This window comes from Acomys russatus, chromosome 11, assembly GCF_903995435.1.
Source record: "Acomys russatus chromosome 11, mAcoRus1.1, whole genome shotgun sequence".
Taxonomy (NCBI): domain Eukaryota; kingdom Metazoa; phylum Chordata; class Mammalia; order Rodentia; family Muridae; genus Acomys; species Acomys russatus.
Window position 1 is genome coordinate 47,766,982 of NC_067147.1, and position 18,918 is coordinate 47,785,899.

Here is an 18,918-nt window from a genome sequence, read left to right on the forward strand (position 1 = left end):
AAACTTAATGGTGGGGCCATGTGGAGCCACGTGATGTTCCCGTAGCCAACAGAGTGTTCTTACATTTGGTGTGGCAATGAGTTCTAAAAATGAACGTGTTCCTTGACCATTACTTTTTTTCCCCCTTTCTTCACAAACTGGCACTTTACTCTCGGGGCATCTGCATGGTCAGTGTAAAGCACTTCCTAGCACTATGGAGAGAGAGGAGGCACTGGGGTGTTGCCCTCCCTTCGTCTCCAGCTATATTTTTACTAGCTGGAAGTATGACTCTACAAAGAATAATTTATAGGTCTGCAAATAAAATATCTGAAAAGTATGGCTGCTCTGGGTCTCATGGGCACCATAGCTACATATAAAAGAGAAGTTGTTATGTACCACCTGTCTGCAGTTGCTTGACTTATGTCCTGTGAAAGCATATGTTAAAGTCTAACTCCTGGTTCGCATGCATGGCCTTGTTTAGAAATTGGATCTTCTCAATGTCATCAAGTCAGCATAAGGTCATTTAGGATTAAGTTGGACCTTAATTCTAGTGCCCGGCGTCATTAAGGAGGTTCATTCTAAGTGCCCAAACCAGCTACAGTTGCCATTAAAAAGTCCATCGGGTTGGGGTTTGATTTTTATATAAAGTCCTCTGTTTTGTGAGGTTGTTTTACGGTCCAAGAACCCTGCACAGACCCAACGGTTTGATCCATGTCTCCTTCACAATGAACCCTCTAAGTCTTCACAAGTCCCCCATCCCCCCACCTCCATCGTTGATTGTACTGTAATTGTATCCCAATAGATCAGGGTTTCCCAACTTCAGTGTGCACTAGAATCAACTCAGAAGTCGGTGCTAGGCTTAAAATTCTGGAATGAGTAAATAACTCTGCTTTTGCTTTCCCCTTCCCTTTCCCACTGGCATCGTCCCTAGCTCTGAGACACGGTGTGTACTTTTGTATTGAAGACTCCCTCTTGTTCTCCATCTTATACCTAGTGAGGTACTTGAGTGAGTTTGAGGGTGAGCAGAGGTAAATCAGACACAAGAAGTTCCACTTCCCATGTGTCTGAGCATTTGGAAAGGAGACAGCATCAGTAAGAAAGCCAGGTGTGTAGCACATGTCTGTAGTCCCAGCACCATGGAGACTGACTCTTGAGGCTAACCTGGCCTAGATATGGAGACAGACCATCAGATAGATTAGGCAGGTAGATAGGTATGTATGTACGTATATACATACATTCATAGACATTCATACATAGACAGACAGACAGACAGACAGACACAGACAAACAGACACAGACAAACAGAGACAGAGTGAACCAGGCCAAGGCAGACCTAGGATGTAAATCCGGAAAACCTGATATAACGCTAGCTACTGAGCTGGGCCTAGTGGCATACATATGTAACAGATGTGGAATATTTACCACTAGGGCAGGTGAGGCAAGAGGATTAAGAGTTCAAGGCCAGCCAGGGCTGCACAGCAACTTCCAGGCCAACTTCTCTGGGCTGCCTAGAGAGAGTCTGTCTCAAAAATGAGTCTTACCGAACATTAGAAGGAAGAGACATGAAGAACATAACCATTTATTCTCAGGCCTGGGAAAGCAGGGAGAGTAGTTAGCAAATTCCAATGTCTGTCCTGTCCCAGAGCACTCGAGGCTCTCCATCCTGTGGAGGAGAGACAGCAGCAGTTAAGTTTATCAGTAACTCAGGCACCTCCCCAGATGAAGGCTAATAATCTTTGGTACAACCCAGGCATGTCATGCCATTTAAATTGGGGTACATTTGTCACATTGTCATTTACAAAGTTTATACTTGAGAACTGTACTATTGAGTTACAAAAGAAAGAAAAGGAAAGAAAGAAAGAAAGAAAGAGGAAGGAAGGAGAAAAATCATACAAATATGTCATCCTTATGTATGCACGTGTGTGCGCACATACACACACACACACACACACACACACACACACACACACACCTGCTAATGTCTTTTTAAACAATTTTTTTTTTACAAAAAAATTATGACTTTTGTGTTGGGCTAAATCCATAGCTATCCTATGGCACAATAAAAAGATAACATCTGCACAGCTTTGGATTCACAGTGCCCCCTCCTTTTTTTTTTTTTTTTTTTTTTTTTTTTTTTTTTTTTTTTTTTTTTTTTTTTGCACAGGGATGCTACCAGCCTGTGAACAGTGGATTGTCCAATGACGTTGAGGAGCTCTAGAAAGGGCTCCCACACTTGACTCCCTTGCCCTCTCTGCTCCCACTATACTGATATCCAGAGGCAGCCTGGGCTACACAGAAGGCTATGCAGCCAAACCTGATATCCGGGGTCTTTCCTGTCTCTCTAATTCTGTCACAGTATACAAAGCCACGTGCACAAACTGTATCAACCAGGAACTTTTCATTTGCCTCCTTGGAGAATTTCCAGGATCTGGCTGGCTATCGCATACCTATCTGACAACTTATCTCTTTGTTTTCCTCTCCTACTCACTCTTGAGGTTGTCATGAAAGGGGTGGCCATAGCCTATTCACTCTGCCCATACAAAATCAATGAATTGTACTTGTAATGAATTAGTCCATGTCACAGTGAATTTAACCAGAGGAAGAGAAGCGAGTGCTGACTCACCAGTGCTCTCATCCTCCTGACAGCTTTCTGGGATTTTGCCAAAACAGAAAGAGACCTCGGGGCTGTGGTGTGGTCGAGACAGCTAATATTTAAAACCATTTCTTAACCTTAATAGCTGCACAGATTTAACTACACCCCTGCATTTAGCTTAATTAAACTGTTCCATACAGATGACCACTGCAAACAGTCATGGGTGGATACGAGTTCACGCATTCTTTTATAGAGATATGCTAACGTCTTCATAGGTCACGTTCTTAGAAATTGGATTTCTGAAATAAAAGAAGTATGTCCTTATAATTTTGAAAATTGCTTTCCCAAGAGCTTTACTGCTCATCACTCTACTGTCCTTCCTGATCCTATGGATGTAGTAAAGTGTCTATCTTATCCTTGTCATTTGATGGGGAAGCAGGCCGTCTCTGCGGTTTAAATGATAACTCAGCTTGTTGCATGCTTGGTAATTCCGGGGTCAGGCAAATGCCTGTTTGTACCCAAACTTACGCGAAGTGGTCCAGGGTGACTTTGAAAAAGTAATTTCCCAAACTCGGAAGTAAGCAGGATGCCCCTCAGTGTGATGGACGGGTGTTCCAACTCTGCTACATCTAAACAATAGCAGATTATTTAATCCAGGCAGGCAATTTTTGAAAAAGAAATCTATGTTTAGCCAGGAACCATTTCTTCATAAATTTTCCAACTTTTAAATAAAGATTTAATAAATTAGAAAAAAAAAGTCTTTCTGTGATATATAAAGCAACTACTGTTTTAGATCCACATTAAGACTACTTGTGACTTTTCTTGCAGAATAAAACATTTCTTTTAATAGGTGTATTTTTATGATAGCTTTTTATGTTTTTTAGACTTTGTGTCACACCCAGCAAAGCCTTTATTTCTTTTTAAAATGTATTTATTTATTTACTTTACATCCCTGTTGTAACCCCCTCCTTCCTCTCCTCCTGAACTCACCTTCCCTCCCTCATCCCCATGTCCCCCCTACCCTACCCCTCAGAAAAGGGGAGCCCTCACCTACCCATCCCAGCACATCAAGTCACATCAGGACCGAGTCCATCCTCTACACGGTGGCCTGGCAAGGCAACCCCACCAGAGGGAAGTGATCAAAAAGCAATCAATAAGGTCCTTGTCAAAGACAGCCTCCACTCCTCTTACTAGGGAACCCAGATGAAGACCAAGCTTCCTGTAGGGGGCCTACATTCATTCCATACGTGGTCCTTGGTTGGTATTTCAGTCTCCTCCAGCCCCCTGGGCCCAGGTTAGTTGATTCTGATGCTCTTGTTCTGTTGGAGCTCCTGTTCCCTGTGGGTCTGTCTCTTCCTCTGACTCTTCCAAAAGGCTCTCTGCGCTCTACCCAATGTGTTTGACTGTGAGTATCAGCATCTGTTTTGATCCATTGCTGGGTGGAGCCTCTCAGAGGACAGCTATGCTGGGCTTCTGGCTGTAAGTATAGCAGAGTGTCTTTAATAGTGTCAGAGGTTGGCTCTCTTGTGTGGTATGGCCAGGCATTAGTTGGGCATTCCCTCAATCTCTGTTCTTTCTTTATCCCTGCACACCTTGGAGGCAAAGTAAATTTTGGGTTAAAGTTTTTATGGGTAGGTTGGTGTTCCCTTCCTTCTACTAAGAGTCCTGTCTGGTTAGAGGGGGGGCCTCTGCAGTCTCCATGTCTGCCACTAGTAGAGGGCTCAACTAGAGTCACCCTCATATCCTCCCAGGAGCTTACCCTGTCCTGGGTCTCCAGCTTGTCTCAGAGATGCCACAGACCACGGTTTGTCTTTTCTCTGCAAGCCCTCTGTCCTCCTGCCCTCCCTCCCCACATCAGATCCCTACTCTCATTTCCCTCAGCACTCCCCTCTCCTATCCTCTTCCTTCTCTTCAAGCACTTCCTCTGTCTATTCTGTTTCTCCTTCTCAGTGAGATTCATGGCCTTGGGCCCTCCTGGTTACTTTGCTTTTTGGGTCTGTGAATTGAAGTATGGTTATCCTGTAGTATATGGATAATATCTGGCAAAGCCTTTATTTCTACACACACACACACACACACACACAGAGAGAGAGAGAGAGAGAGAGAGAGAGAGAGAGAGAGAGAGAGAGAGAGAAGGAGAGAGAGACTGTTTTCTTCTAGTGTTTTACTTCTATCTATCTATCTATCTATCTATCTATCTATCTATCTATCCATATGTTCTCTAAAAGTTTACTGACCAATCTGTCACACTGATAGACAAAACTGACTTTCACCTACACTAAATATATATGTGCATGTGTGTATTTGTATTTACTTGTAGGCTATATTTCAGCCTACAAATCTATCTGTGTACAAACAACCAAGGACCCCATTATTGTTATTTCTAGCTTTTTGTAATTCCAGACATAACCCTCACTCATTGCTCTTCCATAGTATACTCTCCCATGGCTGTTGTTGATTTCCAGTGTTTCCACATGAACTAGCATCAAGTTGTACAATTAAAAAAAATCCTTGGGCTATTTTGATTATAACTATAGTACTGTACACATCAGCTTGAGAAAGATGTTGCATTCATGATGATCGTTCCAGAAGCAAGGTACATGCCTTCCATTATCTGAGAGGTTCTACACTCTTCACTGATCTCTAAATGAGTCTTCAAGCAAGTCTTGCATAGGTATTGCTGAAGCCTAGGTTCTTAGTGATGACATTGTTTTTCTTTTTTCTATTTTCATTTTTGTCATTTGAAAAGATCTTTTCTTCCTTTATGAAACTTAATTTATTGAGATTTATATATGTGAAACTTACTGATTTTGCATATTAAGTATGTGTTTATATTCTTACTTTCTAGGAAAGACGGGTAGCCGCTCCCCACAGCATCATGGGAGGCCATAAGGGAAGAGCAGGTTATCACTGCGTTCTAATTTAAGAACATTTTAAATATATTTTCCTGTCCCATCTTAAATCCTAAGAGGTTGTATTTGCCCTGATATGCCCTGTTTTTTTTCCTAAGATGAGAAAGTTTAGATACTGAACATATTTGATAAGCTAAAAATATAAATATATTCTAAAATATTTTTAGATAAAATTATAGATATGCCATCATAAATCAGAGCTCAGTTTCCAAAACAGCAGTATAATGTACTTACCCTAACACTCAGACTCTTCCTTGGAAGATCAAAGCATTTTGTTCTGTTCATCATCTATGCACAACGATCCATCCGCATCTGGTGTTTTCCACCCCTGTCTGCTATCTTCCTCCACTGCTTGTCATACCCACAAAGCCTAGCTTCCACTCCACAGCCCATAGTAGCTTACCTCAAACACAGTCCTGCTATTGATTGATTTCAAGTCACGCCTTTCCTCTTCTTTGAAGACCCTAGTCACTCCAGTGAAGCATTTGTAGTCCATCACCATCCAGTCCTCTCCCTTGTTAGCATACTGCCCCAGTCTGCATAGCAACTTATGATGTCATTACCTACCTGCCACTAGGTGTGCCCTTTCCCAGTATATAAAAAAGACAAACTCACCTCATTCTTCTCTCTTACCTCTTGCTCCTCTTATTCTTCTCTCTTACCTTTCTCCTCTCTTCCTCTCTTGTTCTTCTCTCACTCTCTTCCTGTCTCTCATGCCCCCTCCCTCTTCCTCTCTGGGGTTCCCCTCCCATATAATAAATTTCTCCATATCACATCTGTCATGTGGCTCATATTTCACATTTAAAATCCCTGACTTAAGTGATCCATAGCATTTGCCTCTAAATAGTAATCATCATCCTAACCTTCACATCCCAGATGTGTTGCTAACTGCCTCTGTCATCACAGGTGAGCTCATTAACTCTGAGGGCTTCCTCTTAGATCCTGTGAGGGTCATAACACGGAACCCACCTCTTGCCCATGGCCACTCTCAGAAAGAAGTGTGCTTAAAAGCATGGAGTAATCCAGTCATGGTGGTTCACAGCTGTAATCCCAACACTTGGGAGGTTGAAGAAGGAGGATCAAGAGTTCAAGGTTGACCTGGGCTACACAGTGAGAAAGAACTATAAAGGGTCACCCACATATAAAGTATAAGCCACCATCTCAGACTCAAGAGTTGCACTATGGAAAGGAACGGGACTCTCTCTCTCTCTCTCTCTCTCTCTCTCTCTCTCTCTCTCTCAGAGCCATTCAGAAAGGGATCAAAGGTGAAGAAAAATAGTTCCTCTTTTGTTGTGCAAAGGGCAGGTTCAAAGAGGCAGTGGGCTGCACCCTTCTGCCAAGAATAGCAAATAGGCTTTATCTCAAGTGCCAGGGATAAGGGATTATGAGTAGCTGGTCTGGGGACCCAGCTAGGGACAGGAAAGAGCCCGCTACCAGCTATTGATGGCTGAGAAATGGCAGAACACATGTCAGGCTGCTTTTCTGCCTCCAGCTTTAGGATCCCATGGAGGGAAGGCAGCCATTATTGGCCTTGTGGAGTTTTCCCCAGTTTTCTATGTCATCGTGCTCTCAACTGGGTCTTGAAACTGACTTCAGCCTCCTTTGTGACTTCAGTGTCTATCTAAGAATATAGACCGCCCCTTTCGGAGGACCCATCCCAATGGAGCATTTCAGTCCCTTCAACAGCCATCTATTGTCTTTACAATGCAGGACACTGTGTGACCGAGGCATGGGAAAACGAGTAGCATTTATTGAATGCCCACTTCATACTTGCTAGGCTTGTACCAAGCACTTTGTAAGTTATTTTGTTGTTGTTGTTGTTATTGTTGAATCTTTTTCCCTCTATTACTCAAAAATAAAACAAGCAAACAAACCAGACTGGTGTTATTCTGTCTCTTTTACCAATGAGAAAATGGATTTCAGAATACAAGTGTTACACTTAAAAGCACAGGGCTCACTACAGTGCAGTGGTGGGTCCCCAGAGGTCCTATGGCTATGCATCTCCACTTCAGACTGAGAGGCACCGACTGGTTGTGGAGTTCACCAGTGTCCAAGTTCTTCTCATACATTAGAGAACCCCCATATCTCTCCCAGGCCTTCCAGTTGAACTTGACAGTCTTTATCTCACCCCAGAGCAAGCATCGGGACCCTCACAAAATTGCCCGCTGCTTTCAATTCACTCCGCAGGAGTCGTTTCATTTACAGCATCCCAGACCTCAGTCTCCTTAGTTACATTACTCCCAATTAAGCTTATGTATGCTCACAAAGCATCATCACATGATTTAACGATGAGCATTTTGAATTAATTATATGCTGACATTTTATAACATATTCTAAGCGCCTCGATGAAATTGCCGCTACTTTTTATAGCTGCCCAAATGAGGTTGGCAGTGTTATTGAAGTTCCCTTCCTGAGAACCATCCCCCGCTGAAGGTACAATACACATATTTCCATATATGTGCTTTGAAGAGTTCAGGAGTTAGCACTCACGTACTTGCTGTTTAACTAAAGAGAAGACCCTACCTAAGTCTGCCTGGTGAAGCCTGGACCAATATAAGCACATGGGCGTTTGTGAATGACTTCTTCCTGCTAGTTATTGGAGATGGATGGGGTTAAAGGTAGGCCTTCACTCTACATTCAAGGAAGTTATTACAGCTCTCTATCTCTCAAAAATTTTATAGTTTCACTGTAGTTAATTCTACAATGAAGCAAGGGAGAAAATTATCCATGCTTTCCCTGAGGTAGCTAAGGTTATCATGACCTCTTCTGAGGCTCTAAGTGACTCCTCAAAGGGTAATTTTAACTCTACGTTTTATTATTATCCCAGAGTGCTTTTCTCTGTGAAGACAGTGAAGGCTGTTTCCTTCCTGCATTTTTTTCTTCCCTCCAGCCCATTTCAGAGTCCTTGTCTCAAGGCTCTTTTGCTCAACCACTCCTCCCGCCCCCTCTGCCCCCTTCGTCAGCTTTCTCATTCTTCTTCTGACAGACCAGCCACTGGGGTTTGAACTTCCTCAACCCCAACCCAATGAGAACTCATCTGCCTACATCCCATTCTTTCGGGGTTCCTCTCTACCCAAAATTCTGACCGGTTAGTTAACACTAGTTGTACACAAGGGATACCTGGATCAGCATATTATATATTAACTGACTTATACATTTAAAACCATCTACTGGTGATATGCAAAACAAGCACCTGTGGATAAAGAAAACAAAGCATAAAGAGGTTATTTGTCATTCTCTCTGTGTGTTTGAAATACAGTTGTGCCATTTCTCATGATAAGATGTGAACAGTGTCTATTCATCCTAGACCAGGCACTAAGGACAAACCAAGCAGCAGTTCCACCCTAGTATAGCTTAGTGAATAGATGAGTTTATTGGGATTAATTACAGGAGCATCAGTAAGGGATGACTTACTAGGGCAGTGTTTCTCAACTTGTGGGTTGTGACCCCATTGAGGGTCTCAGATCTGATATTTCCACTGCAATTCATGACAGTAGCAAGATTACAGTTGTGAGTGGCAACAAAATAATGTTATGGTTGGGAAGGTCACCACAACATGAAGAACTGTGTTAAAGGGTCTAGGTATTAGGAAAGGTGAGAACTGTGCTGGGAGGATTGGATGGCTTAAAGGCACCTGCACCCTAAAAGCCCACATGGTCATGCGTGACAACTCATGAGAGACATATCCCTGGAGTTGTGTGTGTACCTTGCAGGCAGATACACAGAAGAGTCTTCTCTTCCCAGAAGTTGTCTGCTGCCTGTATGACCTTTGTGAGTCTTGTGACTTTGTGGGATGATTGAATCCCAAATCTTCTGAGCCTACCTCCATCCCACAGTGTTTCAATGAGGACAGACAACAGAAGTGGCATTATATCCTAAGGTGTGGTTATCTTCTCAGTCTTGGCTTCACTTGTACTCCAAATCATGCCCACCTTGGATGGAAAACAGCCAATGGCCAGCGGGATCTTGGGAGAACCACGCCAATAGTTCTGAGAATAAATTCTAAAATACTTTTGAAATTTTAGATGGGTGGGGACTCTAATCTTGCTAATAGCTAGTATTCAGCCACCTAGAAAACATTTCTAGATCTCAGAATCCTCATTTTCACAAACAGAATAAACTCACCTAGCTAGTGAATAAATATATAAGGTCAAATGACATCTAGAAACTTCCCTCCTTTTTCCCAAATATTTTAAGCAAGAAAGCATCTTCAAGAAGTATGAAGTGTGTTAGGATTCTGCCCCCGTCTGCCTAGTAACCTGTGATGTCATTGCCTACCTGCTAGTGGGTATGGCCCTGCCCAGGAGTATATAAAAAACAAACCCACCTATCTCTTTATCTTACCTCTCTCTTTTCCTTTTCTTTCCCTCTCTTCCTCTGTCTCTGTCTTGTCTCTCTGGGGTGCCCGCTTTCCTGCTCTCCCATGTTCATTTAATAAACCTCTCCATATAATATCTGTTATCTGGCATCCTGGGTTTTTTTTGTTTTTTTTTTTTTTTTTGTTTTTTTTTTTTTTTTTTTTGGCATCTTGTTTTTTAATCATTAAAAAAAATACCCCAAGAGTCAAACCATCTTCATCACAATTGCTTCTTTCTGAGTCACTGTTGTATTGCTGTGAAGAGATGCTATGACCAAGGCAATACTTCTAAAGGAAGACATTTAAGTAGAGGCTTGCTTGCCTCATGATCATCCTGCCAGGAAGCTGAGTGCATTCAGGCAGGTGCTGGGGCAGGAGCTGGGAGCTTTATAACCTGATCCACAGGCAGCAGGCAGAGAAAAAGACACTGGGTTTGGTAAGGGCTTTTGGAACCTCAAAGCCTGGCCCCAATGACACACTTCTTCCAACAAGGGCATGCCTCCTAATCCTTCCCAAAGTGTTCACTAACTGGAGACAAAGCATGTATGTATATACATGAGCCTATGGGGGACATTCTTATTGAAAGCACCACAGTGGCGTTGTCTAATCATCTCTAAAAAGCCCTATTTCTCTATAGAATACTTTTTACAGGTGGCTAAATATCTATATATCTACAATCTTTCATTTAACTGCACATCCAAAATATCAAAACAAATTATTAGCTGATCTTAAAGCTCCCCAGAGAGTAGAGCTGAGTTTTTATGAGTCTTGAATATTAGGACTAGATGGCAAAAGTCATTCATACATCGTAACTCCCCTAGATTCTTTCAGTGTAGACAGTTGTCTGTTTTCAAGCAGAAATCTCAAGGTCTCGGAGTCATGTTGGTATAACTCAGCAGTTCTCAACCTGTGGGTCGTGACCCCTTTGTGGTGGGAGGTCAAATGACCCTTTCACGGGGTCTCATATAAGATATCCTGCCTATCAGATATTTAAATTATGATTCATAACAGTAGCAAAATTACAGCTATGATATAGCAATGAAATAATTTTATGCTTGGCAGTGGAGGGGAGGGTCATCTTAACATGAGGAAGTGTATTAAAGGGTCACAGTGTTAGGAAGGTTGAGAACCACTGCTATAACCTAAGTTTCTGGTGGGTGAAGATGAGGCTTAGAGTCTGGGGACACATGCTTCATTCAGGTCTTAATAAAGACTTGTACATGGGCTTATTTCGCAAGGCATTATGGTACTAGCTGGAGAGTTTACTCCGGATGGGTGAAATCTAACTGTTTCAGCCCCTTGTTATCCTGGGTCAAGCTGCTGAAATTCCCCAGCCTATACTTCTATATTGCTTGAAATGGAGTTCCTGAAATCCTAACATGTTAATCTCAGCCATGTATCTCAATAAAATGAGGAGATAAACAATGATAAAATGCAAAGAAAAGAGATTTAATCTGTGTGGTCATGTGTGGAAGTAGAGGTAAAGGAGCCCAATGGTCTTAATGGAGGAAGAAGTGGCATGTAGCATAGGCATGTGCGTTGTCAGCTTGGCCAAAGTGTGCTCTGGTTCATCACTGTCTTGGTTTTTCTTTGTTTGTTTGTTTCTCTGTATAGCCTTGGCTGTCCTGGACTGACTTTGTAGACCAGGCTGGTCTTGAACTCACAGAGATCCACCTGCCTTTGCCTCCCAAGTGCTGGGATTAAAGGTGTGCGCCATCACACTCAGCCTTTGCTACTGTGACTGTTGTCACAGTAGGAGATCAGTCTTCTCTCTGATGTAGGGTGCAGCCTCACCTTCATGGATAGTTACCCTAACTAGATGTGCCTGGTTCTGTAAGGCCTCTGTTGGTCTTGGAATCTGTTACCTTCAGGTTTAGGACAATGGCTTCTCTCTACACTTTCAGCTCTGGAAGGAGATGAGATGGGGAGGGGGGCAGAGTGTCAGACATACTAACGCCCCTTGAACAATTTACATACCTAGGCGGAGTCAAGGGGAGTTAAACAGATATGAAAAGACAGTAGAGATGCCAGGATCACCTATGGGCCGAAGTGAGGCATCAGTGGAGATGCCATGCTTTCATCTGGCTCTGCTTGTGACCCAAAGTGAGATGTCCGTGCTCTTTAGCACAGCAGTTTCCAAGTATCTGATGAGTCAGAATAGCAACAACTTCATTGGTTGGCATGAGAAATGACCATGTGACCGGGAGATTCATGAGAGTGGTACCTGGCACAGAACAAATGCTTGCACAGCCTGGTGGACTCTTCAGTTAGACCCAGCCTCAAGTTCAAAGTCAGTCTTGTATCTACCAGAGTAAATTTCCATTGACATCATTTTATAGGTAACAGAAAATTCTCCCCCACCCTGAACAATCCAACAAGCCGAGGATGATTCTTTGATAATTCCCAACAAAGCCTCACACGATTACTCCTACATGACTTTATTTGTAAATGTCTATGCCTAGCATGATGGTACACAGCTCTCAGAAAACTAAGGTAGGATGATTGGTACCCCAAAGCATGTGTGAGTGTGTCTATTCTTGCTTTCCACCTAATATGTGGAGGGTTAGGGTGAGGGGCTCATAACGTCAAAGGCTTCATCCCTTCTTTTCACTACTCTCCTCAGCACGTGTCAGAACGCGATTGGGGACTCAGTAAATACGCATCGAATAAACAAGTCCTTCACAATGTTTGTATTGTAGTTATACACACGGAAGATGGGCAGCTTGGAACTTTGAAACACAAGGACATAAAAAGCTAGCAACCCATCTCTGCATAGTTAGCTGTTTGTGAGGTGAGAACATGGAGAGCAAACTCTCTTAGTAACCTTCAGTAGCACTGCAGTGGCTGTCATGGAATGCTGCACACTGGCTTTCTGGAACTTAAGCATCCTGAGAAACTGCAGTTTCATAGGCTCCAACACAGCCTCAGTCCTCCAACCACATACCCTCTGCCTCTGCGAGACTCTGAAAAGTTTCCTTTTGAAATTGACTTCCTAAAACTCCACGTGCATCTTCTGTTATGCAGCATTTTACTTTTTAAAGTGAGGTTTGCTTCACTTAGCATGATGTTTTCTGCTTTCATCCATGTTGTGACAAATGGCATGGCATTCTATTTGTTTGTTTGGTTGGTTGAGTTTTTTTGGGGGTGTGTTTTGTTTTAGTTTGGTTTTTTGCTATACTAGAATTTGCCATGTAGACCAGGCTGGCCTCCAACTCATAGAAATCCTCCTGCCTCTGCCTCCTCAGCACTGGAATAAAAGCCATTTGCCATGACACCGGTTATTATTATTTTTAAAGGCTGGTATACAGATCACAATTTCTTTATCCATTGCTCTGTTAAAAGACATTTAGATTTCCTCCCCATCCTAGCTGTGGCAAACATGCTGTAATGACTATGTTGTTTAGACAGCCCCCAGATGTGATTTCATTTCCATTACAACCCAGAACTGGGGTTAAAGGATCACATGACAGTCCTGTCTTTAACTTTAAATTTTCTGTTATATTTCATTTTATTTTTTGTAGGAACAGAAGGAAGGCAAGTATACCATAGTGTATGTGTGAAGATCAGGAACAACTTTTGGGAATCTTTTTTTTTCCATCCAAAAATCTCTGTAGTGCTTTCCATAATGACTAAACCAATATACACTTCCAACAACAGTATACAAGGGTTGTCTTTTCTACACCCTCACCAACGCTACCCTGTAAAGGTTTTGACAATAGTCATCTTAGTATCTCCTGATCTGCTTAGGTTTTTTTTAGCCCCTCATGACTCTGGGCATCTTTTCATGTAACTGTTGGCCAAGAACAAATTTCTTATGTTACCCAGGTTACCTAGAGCTTTCCACGTGGTCCGAGGTGACCTGGAACTGCTGATCCTCATGCCTGTAGCTTCTAAATGCTGATATTATTGACATGGACCACTATACCTGGTCAGCGACAGACTTGACAATGATTTTGGCAGTGATCTTTTTCTCAAATGACACCTAAAACACAGGCAACAGAGGCAAACATTGTTGAAAATTAAGTAGAACTATTCCAAATGAGCTAATTTGCACCACAAAGAAAGACAAGAAAACATAGCTGCTACGATGGGACTCTTATTGAAGCAAGTACCTGAATGGTGTATGAAAATAAATAGAACTTCAATGGCAAAAAGAGACAAAAGGAGAGACAGACAGACAGACAGACAGACAGACAGACAGACAGACAGACAGACATGGAAAAGGGATTTGAATAAGTTTTTCCCACAAATACATTATTTCTTTTAATTTCATAGTCTTCTTCCCTTTATTGACATTTTATATGGATTATTAGTATTCTAAAATTTTGAGTTTCTCTCTTTGACAAACAGTAATAGGGTCCCTGTTAGGCCTCAATATTGGTATTTGTCTTTGTATCACCTGATTTTTAACAAGAATTCTATAAAGTCAGTTTACAGGTAGTCAGTCCCTACCGTCAATATCTAACCACCCGACATCTAGTCAAATTTGATATCCTCTAACGTTTTACTTTTGCAGCCACAGTGACGAATACATGAGAGAAGCAGGCAGAGGAATTTCAGCTCATGGTTTCAGGGGTTTCAGCCCAGGACTCGCTGGCCCTGCTGTTCCTAGCCTGTGGTGAGGTTGGCCATCATGGCTGGCCCTGTTATTTCTCACCTATGGTGAGATTGGCCATCATGGCTGGCTCTGCTAAGGCTGCCCTCTGTCCCCATATCTCTTCAATATAGTTCTTGAAGTTCTAGCCAGAGCAATAAGACAGCAAAAGAAGATCAAGGGGATCCAAATGGGAAAGGAAGAAGTCAAATTATCCCTATTTGCAGATGATATGATAGTGTATATAAGTGACCCCCAAAATTCCACCAAAGAACTCCTACAGCTGATAAACACCTTCAGCAAATTGGCAGGATACAAAATAAACTCAAAAAAGTCAGGAGCTTTCCTGTATACAAATGACAAACAGGCAGAGGAAGAAATTAGGAAAACTACTCCCTTCACGATAGCCACAAACAATATAAAATATCTAGGAGTAACTCTAACCAAGCAAGTGAAGGACTTATTCAAGAAAAACTTCAAACCTCTGAAGAAAGAGATTGAAGATTACATCAGAAGATGGAGGAATTTACCTTGTTCATGGATCAGGAGAATCAACATAGTAAAAATGGCCATCTTACCAAAAGCAATTTACAGATTCAATGCAATCCCTATCAAAATACCTACAAAATATTTTGAAGATATTGAAAGATCAATTCTCAAATTCATATGGAGAAATAAAAAACCCAGAATAGCAAAAACAATCCTATACAACAAAAGATCCTCCGGAGGAATCTCCATACTTGATCTCAAGCTGTACTACAGAGCAACAGTAATTAAAACAGCATGGTACTGGCAAAGCAATAGACTGGTGGATCAATGGAATCGAATTGAAGACCCAGAGATGAATCCACACACATTTGCTCACTTGATTTTTGACAAAGAAGCCAAATCTATTCAATGGAAAAATGATAGCATCTTCAACAAATGGTGCTGGTCTAACTGGATGTCTATATGTAGAAAAATGCAATTAGATCCTTATTTGTCACCATGCACAAAACTCAAGTCCAAATGGATTAAAGACCTCAACTTAAAACCAAAGACATTAATTCAGTTAGAGGAAAAAGTGGGAAAGAGCCTGGGACACATAGGCACAGGAAACAACTTCCTGAACAGTACACCAACAGCCCAGGTCTTAATGTCAACAATTAATAAATGGGACCTCATGAGGCTGAGAAGCTTCTATAAGGCAGGAGACACTGTCAAGAGAACAAAGTGACAGCCTACAGACTGGGAAAATATCTTCACCAACCCTTCATCTGACAAAGGTTTAATATCCAAAAAATATATAAAGAACTCAAGAAATTAAACACCACAAAACCAAACAACCCAATTGCGAAATGGGGCTTGGAATTTAACAGAGAATTCTCAACAGAGGAATATCAAATGGCTGAGAAACACTTAAAGAAATGCTCATCCTCGTTAGTCATCAGAGAAATGCAAATCAAAACGACACTGAGATTCCATCTTACACCCATTAGAATGGCTAAGATCAAAAATTCAAATGACATCACATGCTGGCGAGGATGTGGAGAGAGAGGAACACTCTTTCATTGCTGGTGGGAATGCAAACTAGTACAACCACTTTGGAAAGCTATCTGGCGCTTTCTCAGAAAAATGGGAATAGGGCTTCCTCAAGACCCAGCTATCCCACTCCTTGGAATATACCCAGAAAATGCCCTATCACACAACAGGGACATATGCTCAACCATGTTCATAGCTGCTCTATACATAATAGCCAGAACATGGAAACAGCCTAAGTGTCCCTCAGTAGAAGAATGAACTAAGAAACTGTGGTACATTTACACGATGGAATACTACTCAGCTATTAAAAACAAGGAATTCCCGAAATTTGTGGACAAATGGATTGATCTAGAAATTATTATAATGAGTGAGTTCACCCAGAAGCAAAAAGAGACAAATGGTATATACTCACTTATATCAAAACACTAGTCCAAGGGACACGTACCATGAAAATCTTTACTTTCCAAGAAAGTGGGTCAGAGGAGAGGACATCCTATTGAGACTTTAGGCGAGAGTAACATGGAAGAATAAGGAATAGTAGGACCCACAGGGTCCTGGAAACCTACAAGAAGAACTTTATGACAGGCAGATCTGGATCCTGGGGTCCTCCTCAAACTAAGACACCAGCCAAGGAGAATATAGGCAGTAAGCTTCGAACCCCTACCAAGACCTAGCCGATGAACATGATATTCTCCACCGTTGAGTGGAGAGTGAGATCTGACTCTCACACGAGCTCTGGTGCCCCTTTTCTGACCATGTCCCCTGGATGGGGAAACCTGGTGGCACTCAGAGGAAAGATAGCAAGTTACCAAGAAGAGACTTGATATTCTAAAAGCATATATAGGGGGAGGAGGTCTCCCTCAATCACAGACATAGGGAAGGGGAGAAGGGGGGAAGTGGGAGGGAGAGAGGAATAGGAGGATACAAGGGAAGGGCTAACAATCGAGATGTAATATGAATAAATTAATTAAAAAAAAAAACAGAAAAAAGGCTGGCTCTCCTGTTCCCAGCCTGTGGTGATGTTGGCCTTCATGGCTGGCTTTGCTGTTCCTAGCCTGTAGTGAGGTTGGCCATCATGGCTGGCCCTACTGTTTCTAGCCTGTGGTGAGGTTGGCCATCATGGCTGGCCCTGCTGTTCCTAGCCTGTGGTAAGGTTAGCCATCATGACTGGCCCCGCTGTTTCTAGCCTGTGGTGAGCTTGGCCATCATGGCTGGCTCCACTATTCCTAGCCTGTGGTGAGGTTGGCAATCATGGCTGGCTCCACTATTCCTAGCCTGTGGTGAGGTTGGCCATCATGGCTGGCCCTCCTGTTCCTAGTCTGTGGTGAGGCCATGGATTATGGTAGGCTCTTGTGGTAGAGCAGAGCTCCTGGCAACCATGGAAAAGAGGTAAAGAGAGAAGGGAGACAGAACAAAGTGTGGGTTTTCAGGGAACCCCACTATTGACTTACACACTCCAGCTAGGCTCTCCCTCTCTTCTACCGACTCAAAGTCATGCTATTCAGTTGTCCAGCCATTGTGAATTACTCGATGAACTCAGACTTCTGGTGATCACTTCCCACAAGCTGCCTTTTGGCTATCACATTCATTGGTAAGCAAGCCTTCAACATGTGAGCCTTTGGTGACTGATTCACATCCAAATCACAGCACTTAGCATCCCAAAGTGACTCACCTGATCACTCTGCCTCAGAGGCTCATAGACTATCTAGCCAGAATGCACACTTACTCTCATTTTTGCTCATCAGTTTTCTACACATTAACCTACACCTTGCTCCTTCCTTCACAGTTCAAGCCTGCTTTAAACTGAAGTCTTTTTCCCTCTGTGGCAAATAGTGTGTTAGTTGGTTGGTTGGTGGGTGGGTAGTTGGTTTTGTTTTGTTTTAGAGTGGGTGTGGAGTCAGGATTTCTCTGTGTAACCCTGGCTGCCCTAGAACTCTCTCCATATATAAGGCTGGCCTTGAACTCAGAGATCCACTTGCCTCTGGCTCCCAGTGCTGGGATTAAAGGTGTGTGCCACTTACTTAAAATCTTTTCCATTTTCTACAAAATTGATGTGTGTATGTGTGTGCATGTGTGTATGTGTGTGCATATGTGTACACGTGTGTGTGTATGTGTGTGTGTGTGTGTGTGTGTACTCAGGGTTAGAGAGGGTAAGCACGACCTGTGTTACTGGGCTACTGCATCCTCTCTAGTTCTAACTCCTCCCCGCACCATTTTGATTCTAACACTTAAACTCTGTTTTCTAGAATAGTGGTTTTGACAATAAACTATCTTGAGTATGAAAGAAATTAGTAAGACGTGGGATGAGAAATCGCTTAGGATTTATTTTTAATTGTTGTTGTCCCAATTTTATGTAATTTTGGGGCCCGATTACATCTTTGTTCTGTTTGTTTGTTTGTTTTGAGACAATGTAGGTCTTGCCACATAGCCCAGACTGGCCTCCAACTTGTCATCTTCCTGCTCTGTTTCCCCAAAGCTGGGATAACAACTTTACATCGCCTGGGTTAGTGGGTAGTGCGTTAGACCGCTGTTGGTCTTTTACCCTTTTAAAGTACATGCCAACTTGTAAACAGGATTGAGAAGGCACAGGGTTTGTCACCCTGAGATGAGACATTCTAGAAGTAGGCTAAGCAGCTTGTGAAACCAATGAGAGCTTGTGGAGTTTTGCCCAAGGCTATCCCACCTTACCATAATCCCATGTCAGAGCCCCCAACCCTTCCATGATGCTGAAATGCTTCCCCCTTCTAAATTTAGCATCTCCCAAAATCACATGGCTTTGGGAGTGGCATTTTGACAGTCTCTACTGTAAATAAGAAAGATGTTAGTGAGCTGCAGGGTAAGAAATTGCTATAGATTTTCTATTGTTCCTGTTGTGAGATACTGGTCAAGGAATTGCTATAGATTTCCTATTGTTCCTGTTTACGTGGGATCCTCTCTTTCTGGAGCTTGTACTAGTTAGAGG